Genomic DNA, 19,382 nt, shown 5'->3' with positions numbered 1-19,382 from the left:
TCAGCTTCATTGCTTCAGAGCTTTCACTGAAGTTTCATTATGTAGAACTAATTGATCAAATCAGTGCTGTCGGTGATTGAACCCAGGCTCCAGCCCCTCTCCCCTCCCTGGAGATGAGTGAGTGAGGCTGAAAGTTCCAACCCTCTGATCACGTGGTGGGCTCCTCTGGCCACCAGCGGAGCTATCAGGGGCCCCACCAAGAGTGACCTCTTAGCAAAAGCTCAGGTGAACTCACAGGGGCTCTTTATGAATAACAAAAGACACTTTATCACTCAAGAAATCCCAAGGGTTTTAGGAGGTCTGTGCCAGGAATCAGGGATGAAGACCAGATATATATTTTTGATGATATTGCAATGGAGTACCGAAAGTTCAGATGGGAGAGGAGAGTGCCGTCTTTAGGACGGCGGGCAGATCTGTGGAGTCCAAGTGTCTGAAAACCAGCCCAGACGGGGAAGAGCAGGTGGGCAGTGGAGGGCCAAGAAAACTCACAGCCTAACAGGCCTGATAGGAGGGACAGCAGTGGATTTAGGCTTGGTGCCATGATCCAGTGGCAGTGACCCAGAATAGAGCCAGGGTCCAAAGAGGGAGCAAGCGGATTAGTCATTATTCCACCCCTACTAGGTTTTGGGAGTTCATGAGCATGAATAGGGCCAATTGATATTTACACGCGTGTCTCCATGGCTCCAAATCTTCACTTGCTTGATAAGACCTCAGCCCTCATGCTTCTCTCATTTGCTTAAATTCTCCCCAGCTATTTCTGGGTGTCCTTGGGGCAGTGACATCTCACATGGGCTTGGGAACAAGTTTGCTCATGTTCTTTCCACTTGAGCCTCTTGGTCCATGGCCTGTGCAGTTGGTACCCTCTGAAAGATATTATTCCCATGCACCCAAAGGACCTCTTGAGCCCAAAGTGACTGCAACCTCTGGGTGAGGCGGTGAGGGTTGGTGAGTGGTTTCTCCTGAAGCCGGTGCTAGCCGTATTTCCTGGTAGGGACGCGGTGCTGCATGAACTTAGTCCTGCGCAGCATTTCATCAACACTGTGGTTTCACCTTATGTTCTGGTAGGAGCAAAACCAGCCCCTGGCATGTGGCCAGGAGAGGGGAGAGCGGGACCTATCCTGTCCCGCCTATGGTTTCTCCCTCTCTCTTTTTTTCTCAGACACCCCTGCATCCAAATGAAGCAACAATAACAAAACAAACAAAAAAATCTCTCAGCAAATATGCTCCCACTTCCTTTAAGAGAAAAAAAAAATTGTGGGCTGGGTGCGGTGGCTCACGCCTGTAATCCTAGCATTCTGGGAGGCTGAGGCAGGCAGATCGCTCAAGGTCAGGAGTTCAAGACCAGCCTGAGCAAGAGCAAAACCCCATATCTACTATAAATAGAAAGAAATTAATTGGCCAACTAAAAATATATAGAAAAAATTAGCCGGGCATGGTGGCACATGCCTGTAGTCCCAGTTACTTGGGAGGCTGAGGCAGAAGGATCACTTGAGCCCAGGAGTTTGCGGTTGCTGTGAGTGAGGCTGACGCCACGGCACTCACTCTAGCCTGGGCAACAGAGTGAGATTCTGTCTCAAAAAAAAAAAAAAAGAGAGAAAAAAAATTGTGTAATGAATGGGAAGAGTATAAACTTGTGAGCCAGACATACTGGTGTGAATGCCAGCTTTGCCATTTGCTAGTCACGTGGCCTTGAATAAGTGACTTTTTCCATATCATGGGAAAAACAACCCCCGACGATGTTGGAGATCGTGAGTGTGCAGCACTTGGCAGAGTGTCTGGCAAAGGAGGGCGCCCCAGGAGAGGTAACCATTGCTGTTAAGACCCTGTCCCCCAGAGACCAGCACAAAGCCCAGCCGCGGAAGGCACGCGCTTTCTAAGTGTGTGAACCGCTCCCACAAGTGTGTCCTTACTCAGGTGTCACGGGAAAGGTGCTGCCACCACCGCCCCAGCCTCATGAGCCGTCGTCAGTTGCAAACCCGGCTGTCCAATCTCGCTTGGTTGGTTTGGGGGATTTTCCTTTTTGCCACCATCATCCCCAATTGGTCCAGGCGTGCTAGTCTCTGTGTGGGGAGGAGCTTGTCTAGAGCCTTCAGCTGTCGCCCAGGAAACACGAGATGGAAAGAGAGGGCCCCGGTGGAACCCCGATGACCACCACACGGCATCTGTAGAAAAGGAATCCTCAAAACGCAACGAAATGCCTCCTGACGATGGGTAGTCCTTGTCAGGCGGTGACAAAAAGGACTGGGCAGACTCAGTTTCTCCGCAGCTCCCTGCCCTGGGCTGCGGCTGCGACTTCCACTGTGCTGGTCCCGGGAGAGAGGACTCGTCTGCGCATGGGATTCCCAGGCCTTCTGTTGAGTATGTGCAGCCTGTGTCGGTTTGCAAAAGGGGACTGGTTCTTGGCCCTGCCGGCTGGCTTCAGAAGGGGGAGATCCATTTTCAATGTTCACGTGAGGGAATTCAGTGAGGGAAGGAGGGGACACACTGATTATTGCTTTTTGGTGTTTTCCCACCCATCAAGCCTGCTGCTACTTGTTGTAACAGTGCAGAAGAGTCCCCTTCTCCCTCCTGGGTGGAGTAGGCGATCACCCGTGTGCGGTGGTCTGAGAGGCAGGCTCCCAACGGTCAAACGAACCTGGGGAAAGCGGTAGCAGTGACGCTGTTACCACCTGAGACCCGAGGGACCAGGTGTAGGAGCAATTACTTGAACCTTGTAGGACAAAGAAGCAAGCCCCCTTGAAAAGTGCAGTGACGTTGGCTTGAAGGACACAGTATGGCCCTGGTGAGGCTGCAGGGTGTTTGTAGGGATGTGAATTCCATGATATCACTCCCTTCCTTCCCCCAGCTCCTGCTGGGGCTATCACGGGCCCAAGCCCAAGGGCCCAGGAGCCTGCTGCCCACATAGGCCAGCCGGGGCCAGACAGCCAGTGGACAGGTGCCTAAGGTGCAAGGGAGGGACGTTTGGAGTATGTGGAGAGGTGCGCTGCTTTCACCTTCTTCACTCGGAATGGACTGAAATCTTACGCTTGGCCTTGGTGTCTCTTTATCTCTTTTAAAGATTTTGTCATGGAAAGTTTTGGGCATGTGCAGAAATAGAGAAAAATATTACAAGGAGCACCCGTACACCCGTGATGCAGATTCAACTACTGTAATTCTGCCACATTTATTAAGTCCCTGTTTTTCTTTGCTTCAGTGTTTTAAATCGAGTCACAGATGTCCTACGTACGCTGTGCTGGTTCCCACGCAAGGCTCTGCAGTGGCGTCTGGCCTGAGGGGTGTGGTCCTGTGGTGGCACTTCTCAGACAGTCTGGTGGTACCTGGGGCTGCTCCACTCCAGGCAGGTTTGTGCCAGAGGAGGAGGGACCCCTGCGTGCAGAGCCAGAGCTCACTCAATGCCGCCACCTGAATGGGGGTCACACACGAATGTGTTTGTTATTTAACATTTATGGGTATTGGAATCGTTACTCTTTAGACATTACTTAGGATGGTCGTCTCCACTGAAAAATCAACTGATAGCTTTTTCATGAGAATAATATAAAATTAATGTATTACCCAGCGTAAAACATTAGGATTTTTTAAATGATCTCATTTACTGAATCTCCTAGGGGAGAAGTCCCATATAGAAACTTGGAGCCAAACAGACTCAAGATGTTCAAAAATTTAAGCAGTAGGAAAAATGATTTATATATGAGCCTTTATTATAAATTATTCTTATTTCTAGTATGTTATGATGTAGCAGTAGTCATAAGAAAAAACAGTACAGAAACAAAACACTAAATCTTTTCGGAGCCAAACACAGTTTGAAGTAAATTCTTTCTACAGAAAGAATAACTTCTAAACCACTGTAGCATGAATAGAAAAACAAATCCCTAGCAAAACTGTAGAAAATATAAAAAAAATCAGAAAAGGCTGTATAAATGTCATTGTATATTATGGTGATCTTTGGCATGTGTAAGTACAGCTGAGCCATTTGACACTTTGACATAAAATTAAAATGCTTCCTTCCCGACCCTCTGCCCTGAAAAGAAGCAAAACACAGAAAAGAAAGAAATTGACACTTCACATGTTGGGAGAAAATTATGGCTAAATGCAGGGTCCAAAGACAACAGATTTCAGACACTGTAATTTATTTGTTATTTTATCTGCATAGACAATGGAAGCAAATGTGCTCTCCAAAGAGAATAAAGTTCTGCATACAGATACAGACACATACATACTCAGTACTTTTTTTTTTTTTTACAGTGGTTGAAGTCTTAGCTCAAACCTTCAGTTGAGTTACAGAATCAGATCTTCCTAAACTCAGAGAGGGTGGAGTTTGTTGAGGAGAGCATGTACTTTGCAGGTACCGTATTAAGTGCGGAGGCAACCGATCATTTCTTTCTGCCCACTGACCATGGTCACTGGACAAGGCAAACACTCCAAGATTCATCTTTACAACCACATTTTACTAATTAATAGTACCTGACCATCATATTCTTTGGATCCCTAGATCATGTTACAATAAGAGATTGTTAATAACCCCTGCTTTCTTCTTCCCCTTTGTTAAAATAATTTATTTACAATAAAAATTAAAAAGTGAATGAAAGTAAAAATAAACAAGTAAGGGAAAATATTTTAATATAAAAAAGGGAAAAAAACATAGAAAAAAAATAACCCCTGCTTCCAATTTTGAATTGTTATTATGCATTCTTAAACTAAGTATCACTAATGTTACCCAACTGAATCACTTAGTGAGGGCTGTGCAGTGGTTAGGTTAGGGCTCCTCAGCCCATTGCTTTGATTCATAAAGTGGATTCTCCGTAGATGAAGTTGTCTTAAACCTTTGTGTCCATTCGGTTGACCGTTTAAATTGTGCCTCGTTGTTGGTGGTTTATTTTCACTTGAAGGTCTTTAAACTGGAAAAACCAACATTTTCCAATTTATACTCTTTCATATGTTGTGTCATGTTACAAAAAATTGGTTTTCATAGACTTTAATTTTTACAACTAAAAGGTTTCTTAAGTGGATTTTAAGCTTAAGGAACAAATTAAGTTGCAAGTTCATGCTAAGGAACAGCATTCCCTGAAGCTTGCCGTCCACTGGGTGAACTGCAGAGACCCTTCTCACAAGCTGCATCACCTGGACTCAAACCATCACCCTACACCAGGGGTCCTCAAGCTACGGCCTGCGGGCCACATGCGGCCTGCCTAGAACATTTATCTGGCCCACCGGGTGTTTTTGCCACCGCTGCCTGTCCTGCTTAGCAGCCGGCTCATCCCGGGCCCACAGTGCGCATGTGTGGAATGTGCGCCACACTCTCCAATGGCCCTCCAATGGTCTGACGGACAGTGAACTGGCCCCCTGTTTAAAAAGTTTGAGGACCCCAGCCATACACAAATGAACGGTATCTTCACAGACAAACAGTGTAATATCAGCCAAATACAAAGACCAAACAGAAATGGGTGACCATAGGAGCCAGCTGATCTGTTAGGGGTATTCTAAGTGAATACTCTAGGGGTATTTAGCGTGAAGCCTTAGAACAATAAGTACAGGAATACCTCATTTTATTGCAAATTCCAGACATCGAGGTTTTTACAAATTGAGGGTTGGGTGGCAATTCAGTGTCGGGAAAGTCTATCAGTGCCATTTTTCCAACAGCATATGCTCAATTCTCACAATATTTCAAACATTTTCATTATTATCATATCTGTTATGGTGATCAGTGGTCTTTGATGTTACTATTGTATTGTTTTGGGGTGCCAGGAACCATGCACATATAAGGTGGAGAACTTAATAGATAAATGTCAGTATACCAACTGCTCCACTGACCAGCTGTTTCCCTGCCTCTCTTCTCCTCGGGCCTCCCTATTCCTTGAGACACAACAACATTGACATTAGGCCAATTAATAACCCTGTAAGTGTTCAAGTGAAAGGAAGAGTTGCATGTCTCTCACTTTAAATCAAAAGCTAGAATGATTAAGCTTAGTGAGTAAGGCATGTCTAAAGCTGAAATAGGGCAGAAGCTAGGCCCCTTGTGCCGGTTAGCCAAGTTGTGAATGCAAAGGAAAAGTTCTTGAAGGAAGTTAAACATGCTACTCCTGTCGTGGCCCGCTTATAGGATGGAGGATGAACACAGAACAGAAAACACAAACGCAGAACACAAAGAAAAATGCAGACACACATACAGACGGTTGACTTGAGTACCAATACACCGGGTCAGTTTTATTTTTATACTCTAAAAGATTAAAGTTAGTTCCTTGTACGTAACCGCCCAGGCATTGCAGCAATGGCCATAAATTCCAGAATACGTAGCCTTAGGGAAGCAGATATCCCCTGGCTCAAGATTTCCAGGTGGTTGCTCTAGGTGCTAGGCATAGAACATGGACCGAGATTAGCAAGGATGGGCAAGGCAAGCCACAGGGGGCATTTCTCATCCCCAGCTTCTCTTAGGGTGACCCCCTAAGATCTTCGGCTGAACCCTGGTGGCTGTGCATGGCTTAGGTCGCCCCTCCCTTGAGGGGTCTTACCCGTCATTTACTAACCAGCAATCTTATGGGGTGTACGCAGCAATCACAGGAACAACGTGTTTATCGTGTGGCCTCCAGACCCCCAATGCCGTGGAGTGGGGTAGCTCTTGCTTACTTGCTGCTCAGGTCCTTCGTTATGCCTCTAGACATCAGCTTTGTTTATCACAGGGAGCCTGTCCGGAACACATTACTTTCAAACGCTCTGGGCAGAACACGTACATTACTCACTAACTTTAATTCTTAAACTAGGAAAATATATGTCAGTCCCCTACATACTCCAGTGAACACACAAATGATAAGAAAGCAACACACCTTTTTTGATGATATGGAGAAAGTTTTAGTGGTTTGGATACAAGAGCAAATCAGCCACAACAATCCCTTCCCTTAATCCAAAGCAAGACTCTGACTCTCTTCAATTCTATGAAGGCTCAGAGAGGTGAGGAAGCTGCAGAAGAAAGCTGGAAGCTAGCAGAGGTTGGTTCATGAGGTTTAAGGACAGCAGCCATCTCCATAACATAAAAGTACAAGGTGAAGCAGCAAGTGCTGATCTAGCAGCTGCAGCAAATTATCCAGAAGATCTAGCTAAGAGAATTGATGAAAGTGGTTACATTAAACAACAGATTTTCAATGTAGACACAACAGCCTTCTATTGGAAGAAGGTGCCATCTAGGTCTTTCGTAGCTAGAGAGGAGATGTCAATGCCTGACTTCAAAAATTCGAAGGACAGCTTGACTCTCTCGTTAGGGGCTAATGCAGCCCATGACTTTAAGTTGAAGCCAATTCTCATTTGCCATTCCAAAAATCCTAAGGCCCTTAAGAATTATGCTAAACCTACTCTGCCTGTGCTCTATAAATGGAACAAAGCCTGGATGACAGCACATCTGTTTACCAGCATGATTTACTGAATATTTTAAGGCTGCTATTGAGATCTGCTCAAAAAACAAAAAAAGGATTCCTTTCAAAATATTACTGATTATTGACAATGGACCAATCACCCAAGAGCTCTGCTGGAGATGTACAAGGAGATTAATGTTGCTTTTATGCCTGCTAACACAGCATCCATTCTGCAGTTCACAGATCAAGAAAGTCATTATGACCTTTAAATCTAACTATTTAAAAGATACATTTTGTAAGATCATGGCTGCTGTAGACAGTGATTCCTCTGATGGATCTGGGAAAAATAAATTGCAAACCTTTTAGAAAGGATTTACTTTTCTAGATGCCATTAAGAACATTTGTGATTCATGGGAGGAGGTCAAAATATCACTATTTGCAGGGATTTGGAAGAAGTTGATTCCACCTCTCATGGATGACTTTGAGGAGTTCGAGACTTCAGTGCAGGATGGCATTGAAGATGAGGTGGAAACAGCAAGAGAAGTAGAGTTAGAAGTGGAGCCCAAGATGTGACTGAATTGCTGCAACCTCATGATAAAGCTTGATTGGATAAGAGGTTGCTTCTTGTGGATGAGAAAAGAAAGTGGCTTCTTGAGGTGGAATTCCTGGTGAAGATGCTGTGAACACTGTCAAAATGAACAAACGATTTAGAATATTTCATATGCTTAATCATTAAAGCAGTGGCAGAGTTTGGGAGGACTGACTCCCATTTTGAAAGAAACTGTGGGTAAAATGCTATCTGTCAAATAGCATCACATGCTGCAGAGAAATCTTTCACAATAGTTAAGTGTCAATCAATGTGGTGAACTTCATTGTTGTCTTAATAAACTGCTACAGCCACCGCAACCTTCCACAACCACCACCCCGATCAGTCAGCAGCCATCAATATTGAGCCAGGATCCCCCACCAGCAAAAAGATTACGAGTCACTGAAGGTTCAGATGATCCTTACCATTTTTTAGCAATCTAGTATTTTAAAATTAAGGTATATGCAATTGTTTTTTCAGACATACTGCTATTGCACACTTAGTAGACTACAGTATGGTGGAAACATAACTTTCATATGTGCTGGGAAAGCAAAATATTTGTGTGACTTGCTTTATTGCATTATTTGCTTACTGTGGTGGTCTGGAACCGGACCTGCAATAACTCCAAGCTATGTCTGTACTCAGTAAATGGTAACAATTCTGGCCAAAAAAAGTTTCAGAATCATTCCTCCATCCTTTGATATTCCACAGTCTGAATCCCAGCTCCCTTTTGACCCTGTTTGCTTTTTTCACCATTGCCTTTTCCAAACTAATATATAGCGAAAGAGTATTTCTTCTCTATGCTTTGAAAAATTGTTTTGGAGTTTGCTGTGAAAAGCTAAATCAACTCACAGCTTTATCTAATAATCAGTTTATCATTACCTGTCCAATAAGAGAATTATCAAAGAAAAAAAAAGAAAAATTAAGAGGGCTTCACTTTTCTTCCCCTAATTCAAATTTGTGCAGAGGTAGCAATGCATTGATATTGAGTGGTCGTGAGATGCCAGCATGTGAACTTCACTGCATTCCCATATTGGAAATTGCATGACGCTGAACACACAGTGGCATAGGAGAGGTTGTAATTAAGAGGGACTCTCCCCAGGTTATGAGTAAATGCAGTTTGTTCCTGTATGATCAGTGATGAGTGGAAATTAAATGCTGGTGATGTTCAGGAGGGCAGAAGCCGCTTTGCATTGGCTCCACTAGGGAAAGCTTTCAGCTCCTCTGCCTCAGCACTGATGGATGGAAACTCAACAGTGTTATTAGTCTTCCCATCTCTGATGTCTCTTATCACTACCTCCTGGACTGTGAAGGAGCGTGTTTCCAACACCCCATTCATGCACTTAGCCACTTACGTATAAGATCCATATTCTCCTGTTACATTATTTAAAGCTTACATTCTAGCTTTTTACCAGCTCTCCGGAGAAAGTTCTTGCTATGGCTCTTCTCACTGATCATAGTCTTCATTGGCTCCATATGGGTTCTAAGCCAGACCCTGGGGTTGGGGAGAGAGCTGTGGTGTGGACAAACAATTTGGAGACCTGTTTTCGACTCGAGAGAGGTTCGCAGCCTCTAGAAGGGGACACGGCCCCGTAAATACACGGTTTATGTAATGTAGAAAGAGCTGGGATAGATGGATAGACAAAGTATTCGTGGAGAATGAGAAAGGCCACATAAGCCTTGTTTGTCCTAGATTTATTTCCATTTTTCCTTAAACAGCGTGGGGTGGAGATAGAAGGCTTCATAATTGAAGTGACATTTGAGCGGGGCCATCAAGAAAGGGTGAAAAGTTGAACATGTAGGGAGGAGGCGGGTGGTACAGGAGGAAACAGAAAGTGCAGAGAAAGGTGCACAAGAACAGTGCAAAGGCTTGACCACACCTGCAGAGCTCCGGGGCCGTTCGGGAAGGAGGGATGGAGACAAGGCTGGGAAGCTGAGCGTTTGGACTTCACCGTGCAGGTAACTTGAGGTGCTAAATATCTTTATGCCAGAGAGGGAGCTAGTTGTATTTAATTATAGAATAAGTCAGTGGCAATATGAAGGATTGATTGGAGGGGAAGGGATTTGGGACAGTGAAAGCAGCTGGGGCCCCGACCTAGTGGTCCGAGTGAGAGCCCATATGGACCTGAGCCAACACCAGGTGGAGGGAATGGATCCAGAAGACCACGTTTCATGTGGTCCCACACCGCGACATGGTGGCTGTCTAGATGTGTAAGCAGAGGGTTTGCTGAGAATGACCAACATTTATTTCTTGGAATATTCATTTTGTAGCTATAATATCTTCAGATTATTTAAACCAAAGATTGACAATATTCAGAAAATAGGAAAAGTGATCAAAGGCTTAAACGTGAAACACACGTCATAATTTTAATTGCCAATGAATTTTAAAATATGTTTTCTTAGCTATATTCTCTTGCCCTAAATGGTTTTCAAGTTGGTGAGTTCCTTATGTAAATTACTTAGCCATTATATTTACAAAGATTAAAGAAATAGTGAAGAGTCATGATTTGTTTAGATTTAGGTTTTGTCACATTCTAAATAAAATATACATTTGAGTATTATTATTTGCTTCCCCTATCTAAAAATTTTGTCCTTGGTGATTCAAAAGCATCATTCATTTTAGTTTTTAAAAAATTTTTTATTTTTTTCCTAAACTCAAGTGGTATCATTTTATAACTCATTTAACAATTAAATCGTATCAAGAGAAAATTTGAAATAGTTTGGGAAATGAGCGAAATGTAGGGTTTTTAACAGATGAAGTTTCTATTCAATTGTAGTAATCTTGTAAAATCCATTTTGTTTTTTATGGACCCATTCCCAATTTTCCTTTAAAAACTCCCTTGACCTATTTCTAACTGGTATTTTCTTTGTGTCCCCTCCAGTAGTGGATGCCTGCCAACTACTATAATTGTTCTAAAAGACAGCAAGTGTGCGCAGCCATTTATAATTTCTTCTATATGAGGAAGGCTGTAGTGTTCTCCTCTTTTAATAATAGGCAACTAAAAAGATAAAGTGTTATTTCTCATAAGTTCACATATCTATAATTTCATGGACATGGTTTCTATGATTCATCTTTCCAAGTTACTCTGGCAATGGCTCTGCACAGAAATAAAATAATGACAGCCCTTTGAACTATTCATTGGCAATATCACTCCAAGTCCAGATATTCAGAAATAGGATTTAAAAAAACCTATGTGCTTTATTTTTAAAAATCTTTAATGATTGTAAGCAAGAAATATTTAAAAATAAAATGACAAAAATAAATAATATTCCCATTTATATTTCATAAATAAACTCATATTTCTCAGTTACTTCTGACCAGAAGATATTAGTATAATTAAATCAGGGTCTAGGAATTTTATTTGAGACTTCAGTTTAAAGCTAAACAATGGTAGTGTGTTTTTAGGCGAATAACTCAGTTGACTATAATGAACTGAATAGAAGGAGATAACTGTATGATCACACCCTTTTTGTTGCATGTGTATATCTCCATTCTGTAATTCTATTATGTACATTTATACTACACATTTAGTGCAAGCGTTTTCCAGTGTGTGTGTGCGAGGGCTTCATGCTTACACTCAGACTATGCCATTGCCACGTGCCTGGGAATCCAAGATCACGTTTAGCTCCTGGGGTAGAGCTTAGGACTCTGTTGGCCCTGACGAATGCTGACCATGCTCTTTCGAATCTCAAGCAAAGTGCTGATTTCAATCGTATTATTTCAAAGCCGTGAGCAGCACAGCACAGGGGAAACTGAGACCTGGGTTCCAATCCTGACACTTGGATTTGCAAGGACACCTTTGACCAATGACTTCCCCTCTCTGATTTATGGTGGCAGATGACGTTGTCTCCCTTGCAGAGTTGTCTGGGAATTAAATATGATGGTGTGGATGTAAAGGATTCTGTATATTTAGATATAAATGAATTAAAATGAATATTGTTCTACTCGTTGGAATATTTTTGAATATTGAACCCCAAATTTGTCTGTCTCTGGAGCTGCTGAAACTTTTATAGATGAAAGCCACTCTCCTATTTAAGAAACATAGCACGTCCCATGGGGTCATCTTTTCTTTAGGGTAAATATCTCTAGTTACATTGATAACTGATATAAATTGATTAAAAACTCAGGCTTTGAGAGCTTGCTCAGAGCATAGTTAGATCTTGCACTTGTGTGTTCTTGAGCAGTTATAACTCTTCTGAATCTCTTTTTCATCATCTATAAACTAGAAATAAAAATGCCTTATAGGATTTTAGTGAAGATAAAAATAAGATAGTGTTTATAGAGCACTTATGATTAAATAAGAAGTGTTTGGTGCCTACTAAGTGGTCTATTAATGGCAGGTATTATTATTATTAATGTAGTTGCTATTAGGCCACGTTTTCAGTTTCTCACCATCCCAACTGCAGCCTAAAATGAATAACTGTCTTTGTGGATATGATTTCAGAGGCTGTGGGGGGGGGGCTAACCTTTCCAAAGTAAGAACCCAGTGCCCTACACAGCAGCAGACATTAAAATCCTTTGATAAAATACAAATAATATACTTGGGAGAAGCGGTGGTTGTGAAGAATGCCCTTTAGTTTCCTTCCTGTGCGAAGAAGCAAGCAGTGATCGAAGGGCACTCCAGGGCCACGGAGAATGGTTGGTGCCATCGGCAGGTGCCCAGTCTGAATCGCCCTTTCCGAGGAGGTCTAAAGAGGTGGGGGGGACATCAGTCCTATTTGTCAACACTCACGCTCACACACTCATGCAAATGCACAAGAGGGAATCCCAGGGCCACGCTGGGGGGAGACCTTCCTTATGAGCAGGAAGGATTCGGGGGAGCCTGGAGTGTGGCACAGAGGGTAAGAAGACCCAGCAACACAATGTGACGGGCAGATCTGGCTGGGAGCTAAGCTCTGCAGCGTGCTTGGGAGTAAAGATAATTAGGGGAGAAAAGAAAAAAAAAAAAACAGAATTCATTGCACATATAAACTCAACCAAAGGGCAGTCTCTGTCCTGGCGGGGGCATAGGGCCCGGGTGGTAGTCCAGGGAAGCCCCGTTGCCGGAAGACAGCATTTGTGCATTTGGCAGCGACTGATGACTCAGACAGCTTTTCTTGATGTTAGTACTCTCCCTTTTCTACTGAAATGATATTTATTGTGTTTCTGTAGCATCACAGCCTATGAGCGCTGCTACAGCATTCCTTGCTCTTCCTGTTTCTTTTTTTGTGTGTGTGTTCAGTTTAACCAGTTTTTTTTTTTTTTTTTTTTTGAGACAGAGTCTCACTTTGTTGCCCAGGCTAGAGTGAGTGCCGTGGCGTCAGCCTAGCTCACAGCAACCTCAAACTCCTGGGCTCGAGGGATCCTTCTGCCTCAGCCTCCCGGGTAGCTGGGACTACAGGCATGCGCCACTATGCCCGGCTAATTTTTTTTTTTTTTATATATATATCAGTTGGCCAATTAATTTCTTTCTGTTTATAGTAGAGACGGGGTCTCGCTCTTGCTCAGGCTGGTTTTGAACTCCCGACCTCGAGCAATCCGCCCGCCTCGGCCTCCCAAGAGCTAGGACTACAGGCGTGAGCCACAGCGCCCGGCCCTAGTTTAACCAGTTTTATGATGAAAAGTTTTACAAGTTTTGTCCTGTGTTTCTTACTATTGAGTTTAGGGCTGAGAGTCCATTCAAATGCACCAATTACTGGCATGAATTACATTCATTTTAAGGCACGTGCTGCTGTAGCCCACTTACTCTATCTCCATATTTTCTATGAAGTGTTGCAAAAGAGGATGTTTAGTCAAAGGTCACCATAAATGTAAGTGGAATTCGGAAACCTCATGTGGTTTTAATATTCCCCGAAACGGCCGGTACAGCTCAGGATGTGTCACCTTCACAATATCCGAGGGCCTGAGTCACAGTTTTCCTTTTGCATGCAAAGTCCCCTTGGATCACTGACTTGACATATGTGGTATGTTTAAGGCCCTTGCTGGTTAACTTTGCTTTGGCAAAGCTGTCTTTGAATAACCCAGGGTTTCTGGCAACCAAGCAACAAACCCTCATTAAAGTTACCGATAGATTCAAAAGCGTCGTGTAAAGTCTGTACAATTCTATTTTCTCGTAACTTTTACAGCGCTCTAGGGAATTTATAATGTCCTCTCTGGAAGTAGAAAAGGCAGGAATGCTAACTCAGAAACATGACATCATTTCCCAAAGCATGTTTAATGTAACTAAAAATAAAATTTAAGCAACTGTGTCTACCTTAGTACAAAGGGAAGGGAAGTTTTGTCATTTGTCTGGTATATTGATGATCGGACGTGGCCTGTCGGATAAATTCCACGTGGGCCACTGGAATGTCTGGCGGAGGATCTAGTCGTCCCTGAACGGGACAACTCCAAATCAGGCCTGGACGCTGGAGGCGGGGACCCAGGCGCAGTGCTCGGCTGCTCCAGGCTTGGGAGGAGACACACCAGAGCGGGCCGGGGGCAGACTTGGGGGTCGCAATGCTGGGCGTCCTGAAGCATCAGGCGTCCTCAACCAAGGATGCAGGGGTTGAATCTGAAGGGACGTAGGTATGTGCACAGGCTGCGTGAGAGCTGGAAGGGCAGGTGGAAGGTGGGGAATGTCAGTTGGGGAGGAAATGAGAGATGAGAATGAAAAGAAAAGCTTCGATGCTTCTGATAAAGAAGTTTATGCTTTATCTTGGTTATGCCTGTATTTGGGAGCAAAGATTCCGGTTCTGACTATTCTGGTTAGTTGCCTGAGAGCACTGTAAGAAGATAGTTAAACTGGAACAAAACGCTGGGCTCCCCAGAAAAAGCCAAGGGTAGCCACATTCAAATGTCTTTGTGTCCAGAGGGTTCTATACACGGTGGTCTGGGAAAAGCCTTTGCATTCACATCAGCTATGATGTTAATGTTTTTTTTTTCAGATATAATTCACATGCTATAAAATTTACCATTTTAAAGGGTATAATTCAGCGATTGTAGGATATTCACAAGGTTCTAATTCCAGAACATTTTCGTCATCCCTCAAAGAAACCTCATACCTGTTAGTGCTCATTCCTCATTCCCTCTCCCCACAATCCCTGGCAAACACTAATCTGTTTTCTGTCTCTATGGATGTGCCAATTCTAGACATTTCATATAAAAGCAATCATACAATATGTGGTCTTTGGTGACTGGCTTCTTTTATCTAGCAGAGTATTTTCAAGGGCCATCCACATTGTAGCATAACTCTCTACTCCATAAAATTCTACAATAAGTTTATAGTTTTTCCACCAGAACAAACAAACAAACAAAAAACCAAGAATAGAGCAAAGGGGAAAGGGAACAGAGGTACAGATATCCAGGGTGCCAGGCCTGAGAGTGCAGGCAGGCGTGAGCATTTGTTCATTCACTTATTCAACAATTATTTATTAAGTGCCTATTGGGCTATGGACTCAATGTTTTGTGTCCCCCCAACGTTCATATGTTGAAGCCCTAACTTCTAATATGATGGCATTAGGAGCTGGGCTTTGGGGAGGTAATTAGAGTTAGGTGAGGTCATGAGGGTTGTTAGGGACCGACCTTCCACAGCCCCATCGGACAGAAAAGCAGAGACATTGAGGATGCAATTACACAAGAGGAGGTTTATTTTCTGGCTAGCCAGGGTCCAAGCCCCAGAGCACCAACGCAGTGGCCACTCTCGCAGGCAAGGACCCCGACCTGAATTGCGGGGTGCCTTTTATTTCCCCCCCCAAAGGGCCCTAGCAACGCACAAACTAATCACGCGCTGGTCATGAGCTGACCTTTGAAGTGATTAATTTTCTTTGTATTCTGCGCGATCCCTGCACATCCCACCTCCCTTTTGCCTTTCTTCACAACCCAAGAGATAACCGGAGGTATGAGTATAAACAGATGTGTGCTGTTCGCTAATTGCCTCACCCTACTTCACACGAAGGGGGGGGGGAAACTCTTTTCTTGTTGTGCCACTGAGATGCCGCCGAGGCTCCATCGAGGCGCCCCCACAGGGTGGGGCCTCCACAATGGGATGAGTGCCCTTTTATTATAAGAAGAGATAGCAGAGAGCTCGCTTCCTCTTTCTCCCTACACTCATACAGAGGGGTCCTGTGAGCACAAGAAAAGAGACCTCTGGAACTGGAACGAAACTGGCCTTGCCTGTACCTCTACTTTACAGATCTTTCCCCTTTGTCTACTTGCTTATGGTTTTTACTCATTCTTTAGGATGGAACTGAATTGTGTGCCCACAATATCTTTATCTTTTTATTTTCCAGCTATCCAACAGCTATTAAACAAAGGCATAATAATTAATTATACTTTTGTCTTTACGTAACTGGTGAACATTCTCCAGAAGGGATGAATTTTTTGGTTCCCTATGATAAAAGGCTGTTAGACACGTTTCATTTCCTAAAATCTCAAAGCATTGTTGCTGGAGGGTTGATTCAGCCTCAAGCTCTGCTTCCAGACTGCAGTGCAGCGGCTGTGCCTGGCTGAGAGTGGATCCGAGCAAAGACAGACAGTAGCTATTTGATAATTTTTACACTGGGTCAGACTGGTGTTCTGATTATTACCCCAGATAGGATTCTCAGTTAGGAGAATGAATTAGTTCATCATCCTTGAGTGATGGGGAGGTTCGAGCTCCTGCCAGATACTCCATCCAGGTTTAAGGGAAGACAGAAGCATCAGGGCAAGTTAAAACGGGGTCATGAGAAGGCATACCATTGTTTTCTGCTGCTAGCCTGAGTTAGTCCAGCTTGTGCAAAAAGCCACTTTTGTTTGCGCACCTCTACAGCTGAAATAGGCTCAAAGTGTGGTCCCATGACTCCCCCATGAGTCGTTAGTGTGAACTCGCTCTAAGAAAAAGGGACTAATGTTTTGACTTTTTGCTGTGCTGCACTTGATAAAATGCTTCCCCAGAATAAGTTAAGGCTCAGCTAAACATTTCTAAGAAAAGGCCATGAACAAAGGTATTTATTAAAGCGTGTACAGTTTAAAAAAAAAAAATACCTGCGTAATCATCAATAGGGTTAGGTAGCCTAAAATATTTCTTCTAAGTGAAATATTATGCAGAAATTAGAAATGAGGCTTACAGAAGTGACTAGAATGTTGAAGAATATTATGTACCCATAGTGTAATTGCAGCCATTAAAAAAATCCTTAAATTAATGGCAATGTACAAAAATGTTGCTTATATTGGAATAGTACGACTATGAATAATGGTTGAGCTTATTTCTTCCTACTTTTCTGTGTTTTCCAGAATATTATTTCCTCCTTTTCTCCCTCCCTCCCTTTCTTCCTTTCTTTGTATTTATTGAGTACCTATTCTGTGTTAAGACTTCTTTCAAGTTGTGGGAAGCCATCAGTAGACAAAACAGATGCCAATTCCAAATCTGACCTTGGGGCAGGTTGGGAGATGAATTGGAGAGGAGGCAACTAGAGAAGGCAAACCCGGTAGGAGGTGATTATTCCAGTGCAGGTCAAAGATGATGAAAGTGTCAACTACATCAGTGGCTTTGGGCCCCCTTCTTCTCATATAAGCTTTTCTGGGCAATCTCAGCTTCCTGCTGAGGGGTTCAATAAATATTATCCAAATGATTCCTAAATTTGTATCCTTAACTTTGACTTCTGTTCTGAGTTCCAGATCTATTTTTACACCAACTAACCCTTCTAGATGTATGCTGAGGACACCCTGAACTCCAGATGTTCAACACATCTTCTGACCAGCCTCCTTCCCCAGCTGAACCTGCTTGGCTTCTTATGAACGCCTCTTGGTTAAAGCCATCCCTTTGTCTCTCAAGTCTCTCAAGTCTAGGTTCCACTAGTCTCTCAAGTCTAGGTCACTGCATCCTGTTTGCCTGGCTCCCGAGGAAAGAGCCTAAGGAAAGCTGGTAGAACCAGGGTTTTACCTGGAGGTCTTTTAATCGACGGATTTAGGTGTGAAGGATTTTTTCCTGGAGTAGGTATGTTTTGACACTATGGCAGAGGCTGATTTACAGATCTTGGGGACTGAGGGTGGTGCTTGCACCAGAGAGAGAGGTCACTTGGTAGATGAGAACTTACATTCTTTCCATTTGTTGCTATTCTGATGCTTGTACAGTCTTGTCTGATTAAAGAAATAAATAGTTAGGGTTTTCTGGCCTGATTTTTATACTGAATTACCATATTCTCTTCTAATTGAGCAAGCTTATCTCTTCCAAGTAGGAAAAGCTATGCCTGACTTACATCACTCTCCCTTTTAACTACGGTAAGAGAGGAACGGAACAGCTAAAAGAGTGTTCTATGTATTTATTACTGATAAGGAGTTTTGAGCAATACATTTTTTGGGGGGGGTAGAAGCTGTAATTTAATTATTACCATTTTTTAGGTCAAATCTAACATTTAATTCTATTCTATTTAGGGTGTTTAAAACAAGAAGCACACAAGTTTACTTGTTCACAATGTAGCTTTTGAATTACCTTAATAGCTGTTGCTTTTCTTTTTGCAATGTGTCTCATCCACATCTGGAAGAAATAAGCCAAAGGAAGGGCCTCGTGTTCGTGAAAGCCTTGTAAAGCCCCACAAATTTTCAAATTATAAGGCAACTTTCTTCCTGTGGGGCGATATCAGCTCTAAGACTCACGTTACTGCTTTCAAGGAGCTTGCAGTTGTAATGAGGAGACACTCAGGCTACTAACAGCATAAAATAATTTGCCAAAACAAATTACATATATTTTTAACATGTCATAAATGCACATTTATGTGCATTCATTCTCATCTGTTACTTTGCTGCTGGCTCTCCTTTCTCGAGCCAACTGAGTCATTGAAAACAAAAGTCACGAAGGAAACCACGGAAGACGCTGTGTTCTGTGACCACCACGTTCCCTTCTCCTGCCTAAGAAGAGGTCACGATAAATCTTATTTGGAGATGTTTCCATTGAGTAAAAATCATTAGAGTTGAAGAGACACAGGCCTTAGATGTGTCTAGTTTTGCATGTCAATGCACTGTTGAACTCCAGCAGGGAAAACGCATCTCCTTTCTAGATGTACACCCTGCAAGTACCATTGCTGGGTTTGAGGTCCGGGAGAAGGAGCTTCTGCAGGAGGGGCGGGGCGGGGCCTTCGCTAAGGACCTTGGTGGGGCGGGGCGGGGCCTGGCGGGCGGCGGGGCGGGGCCTTCGCTAAGGACCTTGGTGGGGCGGGGCGGGGCCTTCGCTGAGGACCGCGGTTCGGCGCGGCGGGGCGGGGCGGGGCCTGGCGGGGGGTGGGGCGGCTCCTCGGCTAACGGTCCTGGCGGGCGGGCGCGTGCCCGCGGGCGGCGCCTGCAGAGGCCCAGGCCGGCCAGGCGCGCGCCGCCGCCTCCGCCTGCTTCTCCTCAGCCGCCGCCGCGGCTTCCTCTAGCATTTCCCCCTCCGCTCGGGCCGCTGCTCTCGGGGCTGCGGCGGCGCCGGGCGTGGGCGGCGGCCGGCCTGCGCCATGAGGAGCCCGCCCTCCGGGCCCGCGCCCGG

General features: G+C 44.0%; 1 protein-coding gene across 2 annotated transcripts in view; it reads left to right on the top strand.

Moving 5' to 3' along the window:
• Nucleotides 1-19,382, top strand: part of SACS (sacsin molecular chaperone) — a 79,784-nt gene that overhangs the window by 14,749 nt on the left and 45,653 nt on the right. The gene's annotated exons all lie outside the window — the stretch shown is intronic.

This window comes from Microcebus murinus, chromosome 13 (genome assembly GCF_040939455.1).
Source record: "Microcebus murinus isolate Inina chromosome 13, M.murinus_Inina_mat1.0, whole genome shotgun sequence".
NCBI lineage: Eukaryota > Metazoa > Chordata > Mammalia > Primates > Cheirogaleidae > Microcebus > Microcebus murinus.
This window is presented reverse-complemented; position numbering and strand designations above follow the sequence as displayed.